The sequence below is a fragment of the Lichenostomus cassidix genome, unplaced genomic scaffold (assembly GCF_008360975.1).
Source record: "Lichenostomus cassidix isolate B80296 unplaced genomic scaffold, HeHo_3.0 unassigened_scaffold_chr26, whole genome shotgun sequence".
Classification (NCBI taxonomy): domain Eukaryota; kingdom Metazoa; phylum Chordata; class Aves; order Passeriformes; family Meliphagidae; genus Lichenostomus; species Lichenostomus cassidix.
The window spans coordinates 571315-576427 of NW_028147268.1; positions in this window are offsets into that span (position 1 = coordinate 571315).

Here is a 5113-nt window from a genome sequence, read left to right on the forward strand (position 1 = left end):
AGAAAATCCTCCTCCTGCTCAGGGTCTTACCTCGTCCTCCCCCTGCAGCATGGGCTGAGCTGCCATCCCGGGACAGTGCTGCCCTTAAAACCAGGTCCCTTTGCCCCAGCCTGTGCCCGAGGTTTTCCCTCAGGATCTGTGGTTTTGCTTGTCAGCTGGACTCCATCCCTCTTAAAGCCAATTATTTTATGTCCTGTGTATTTCTGTATCTCTCAGTGGTGGTTTTCATGACTGATTTAGGGAAGTACATTTGGCATCGTCTGGTGGACAATGAATCAGGATTGAGTTTCCAGGTGGAAAAAATCACTGCGTTGAGACAAACAGAGGAAGGGGTCAGTGCTGGGGAATTTTGGGTGCTTTTAGTGTTTTTCCTTGTGCTAAATCCTCCCTGAGGTGGGGGGATCACTGTTGAGGTGGACACTTGTAGGATGCTCCAGGACATGATGGATTGTCCCTCGCTGAGCCCAGGGACTGTGTTGTGTCCCGTTTTGTGTCCTGGCCGGGAAAGGGGCAGGAAAATCCTCCTCCCCATCAGCCAGACAGCTCTAATCCCGAACAGTATTTCCTGCCGTGTCTCGCAATCACGGGCTCAGTGTGTCAGCGAGGGAATGTCCAGCGGGAAGGCTTTGGGGAGCCGTGCCGCTCGGGAATGTGAGCAACGCCGGAGCCCGCGGGTGATAATCTCCGCCGGGAATCCCAGCCCTGGAGCTGCTGCCTCTCCCCACCATGTGCCAAGGGGCATTGCTCCATCTCCCGCTGCCGCACAGGGGTGGTGCCCGTGGGAAATATCCCTGGCAAGGAGCTGATGCTGCCAGCCAGGCACATCCTGTGCTCCAGCAGCGCTGGGGAGAGAGGGTCTCTCCATAAAAACATTAATGCTCAGCCTTGTCCTGAGTGGTGCACAAGGAGAAAATTTGTGGTTGCATTTTTGGGAAATAAATCCGAGTTAGAATAGCTCCTTTCATCCTGCAGGATCCCACAGTGCTTTATAAATAGATTTGCAGCCCATGCACAAGGATCACTTCCAAGCACTGGGATGCAGCCGCTTCCTGGGAGAGCAGAGCAGCTGGTGGGAGCTGAGCTGGAGCTCCGGGAACAGTGGAAAAAAACCTCAGTGCAGCTTCCAGTGCTGCTGCCTGTCCTTACTGCAATCCTTCCGTTGCTTTACAAATGGCGTTAATAGTTGTGATGGTGATGAACAAACATTTCTTCAACTCTATTACCCCTCTTCTAAAAGCACGAGGGATTATTTAAAGGAATTACCATTTTTTTAAGTGGGATAGCTTTTCACCAGCCTCATGCTCCCACAAATCCACCCAGGGAGAAGAACAGGATGCACACAGCCTTAATGATCATTACCCTCATCTTCATGGTCTATTTTTTCCTGGTAACTCTGCTATAATCAAATAACAGTCTGGTTTATTACTTGCTATGGAGAGCATGTTCATGGATCAGCCACTTCTGGCACGTAGAGGTAAAGGCTGAGCCTGCTGCCCACCAGTGCTTTTTCCCTGATGGAAATGGGAGTGGAAAGAGGGAAAAATCAGTTCCCATTCACATCCGGATGAATTTTCTCACGGCTGCGGAGTGGAGGTCACTGGTGCTGGGTTTGGTGTTCATAGAGGGTTTTTTGAGTTAGTTTGGATTTTTGGTTTATTCTTTGTAAAAAGCAGACAGATCTGGTGGGTTGTTCCCATGTTGGGCCCTATACGGTGGCTCTTCCTCTGCTGTGGGTGTGTAGGAAGGGGAGTGGGTGGATGTCAGACCTGACCACCCTCCAGCTTAACCCTCCTCTGACCCGACTTCTTGCATTCCCTCGGGAATGTGTAATGTGGGGCGAACCGGGCTGGTTCTCTTTGATGGAAGGGTGAGGTGGCACATCGGGGTCCCACCCTGAGCAGGACTGGGGACCGCGGTCCCTCGGTGCGCTGCCATCCAGCTGTCCCTCGGTGCGCTCCCGTCCCGCTGTCCCTCGGTGCGCTGCCATCCAGCTGTCCCTCGGTGCGGTGCCATCCCGCGGTCCCTCGGTGCGGTGCCATCCCGCAGTCCCTCGGTGCGGTGCCATCCCGCTGTCCCTCGGTGCGCTCCCGTCCTGCAGTCCCTCGGTGCCGTGCCATCCCTCTGTCCCTCGGTGCCGTGCCATCCCGCAGCCCATCGGTGCGCTCCCGTCCCGCAGCCGCGGGCGCTGCGGGGCTCGGCGGGGCCCGAGGGCCACCTCGTGGCGGCTCCTGGCGATGAGCTCCGCGCCGGCCAGGGATCCCCCGACACCCCGGCACAGGGAGCTGGCACCCCCCTGTCCCGTCGTGAGGATAGATTGGATCATTTTGGAGAAATCTCTATCATTCTGCCTATCCAAGGCTCCACTGCTCAGGGAGCTTTCGCTGATCAGGTTTGCTGTAACTGCAATTCAAATATTTATGGTCACACTGGGCCATCTCTTGCCTGCCCCTGCATGATAATTTGTTTAATAAAATCTTTATTTCTTAATAAATTCACACCGAAGGGCCCATTGCTTCCTAACAACTCCAGCAGAAGATTCTGTCACTGCAATTACCTTGTAAAAGGTGGAGTGATGGAAAGAAACATCTGTTTCCTCATGAGGTGAATTTTATAAGAGAAAGCTTAAATTTATCAACAAGCAAGGCTTGAAACAGTGAGTACAAACTCCCTACAGGCATCAGATTTATCTTAGAAAGAGTTAAAAGGTGCTAAGAGGTGTGGTGACAGGACAAGGGGGAACGGTTTTAAATTAAAAGATGGGATATTTAGATTGGATATTGGGAACAAATTATTCCCTGTGGGGGTGGGGAGGTCCTGCACACATTCCTAGAGAAGCTGTGGCTGTCCCTGGATCCCTGGAAGTGTCCAAGGCCAGGCTGGACAGGGCTTGGAGCAATCTGGGATAGTGGAAGGTGTCCCTGCCCGTGGCAGGGGTGGGACTGAATGAGCTTTAAAATCCCCTCCAACCCAAACCATCCTGTTATTCTATGATTAATTAATGTGGTTTCCTGACTCCCCCAAGCCTGACGGCAGAGGGAAGTGGGGGCTCTGATGTCCTGGCTCCAGGGAGCCCAGGCTGGGACAGAGGAGCCAGCGCAGCCCTCGCCTCGGGTGAGTAACCAAGGAGGATTCCATGGGAAACCCAGGACCCGAGGCTCCCCAACTGTGCCTCCTCTGGACTGGTGTTTATCTTTGAAATAGCTGAAGGGTCGGGTTACAAAGCAAATATGAATGAAACGAAAGGAAATGGAGCAACGAAATGGGTCAATCGTTTTCCTTTGACCAGATTCCTCCGTGGAGGAACACTTGGCTTAAAAGGCTCCTTTCCCCAGACGTGCCCAGACGAGCCCGAGTCAGGGGACGCCAAAGCTGGGAAAACCCCACAGAGCAGCAGCTTTGAAGCATCTTTGATCTGGTGTTGCAGGGTCTGTTGGATTTAACTACAACCCTGCCAGAGCCCCTTGTTGACTGCAGTGAAGGATGCAGGATCAGATTCTGGGAGATGCTGCAAGACCCAGAATGAATCCATTTTCCCAGTGGGAAATTTTCATGCAGCCAACGTTTAGCTGGGAGCAGGAGAAGGCCTCTGCTGCTCTCCAGGTTTCTCAGGGAAACTCAGGACTCAAGGAGAGGCACTGGGAGCTCGACAAGAGTTTTATTTATAAAGCTGCCAGCGCCTGGTGTAGGTTTACTCACTCTCCCATCTGGTGACTGTCACTGCCACCTCCTGACAGACGCTCAGTCTCTTGCTGCTAATGACGTACTTTGATTAGCTGGATCCACTGCTTCACCAGCTATTGATCAGCCACGGGGGAAGAACTGCCTGTGCAAAACTGGGAGCACTTTTATTGGTTTGATTAAAAAACCATGAGAGGATCTTATTGATCTCAGAAGGTGGTGAGGTGGCAGAGGTGGAGCAGATGTCTCCTGCTTCAGGGCGGCCTTGCCTGTGTTTAGGGACACACAGAGGCCACAGCTTGTCCTTCCCTGTCCTGCCCTTCACTGCCCTGTCCCTTTTTAAGACCTGGATTCTTCTTTCTTCTGGTGGCAGTGGTGTTCTTCTGGTGTCTTGTGCGCCGTGATGTTCCTTCATCTCTTCCCCAGGGCACACTCCCTGCTTTTTGTGGGACAGCTGGGTGAGAGGGATGGATGTCAAAAAACACGTGTTCTTCACTTAGAAAACAGGGATTATCAGTGGCAAGCAGGCTGTGCTTTTTTTATCCGTAAATGAAATGTGTTGATATCCTGTGGTGCTCTAGCAGAAGGAATGTTCATTGGATTTTGCTGGATGTCAGGCAGCTCAAGGGCATGTTGCACCTCAGAGTGGATCTCTTCTCTCTTAGCCTTGTCTTTGTTGGATTCTGGGATGAACATGGAAATAGGATTAATTTGTCATAATCAGGACAGGCTTTACTCTCTCTGGGCTGGTTTCCCACCCCCGATGCTCTGTGTGCTGTGGTGTTGGTTACACCTCTTGTCTTCCTGGGAAGAGGCTGCAGATGGAGTGATGGTGGATGAGGTGTTTGGCATCACGAATCAGCCACTCCTCAGAGCAGCCCTTTGTCACCTCGGGATGCTCTTGGGACAGCAGGGAGCCGCCCGGTGCGGGTGGGAGGCTGTTACTGGTTGGATCACACAATTATAGAATGGTTTGGGTTGAAAGTGGACTTGGAAGATCATCTCATCCACCCCTTGCCATGGGCAGGGACACCTTCCTCTATCCCAGGCTGCTCCAACCTGGCCCTGGACACTTCCAGAGATGCAGCAGCCACAACTTCTCTGGGCACCCTGTGCCAGGACTTCCCCACCCTGCCAGGGAAGAATTCTTTTGTTAATATCCAACCTAAACCTTCTCTCTTTGAATGCGAACCCATTCCCCTTGTCCTGCTCTTGCGAACAATCTTCCCTGTCGTCACTGGGGGGACACCGGGAATGCCCCGACCTGTTGCCATCGCACGGGCGGTGGCGAGGCCGGGGGTCGCCCGCAGCCCCGGGACACGAGTCCCCCCGGGCGCCCCTGGGGCAGCGGCACGGCCGGTCCGGCGGGCGCAGGCTCAGCCCCGGGGCCGCCCCGCCCCGTCCCTCCCCCGGCGGCCGGGGCGCTGACATCAGA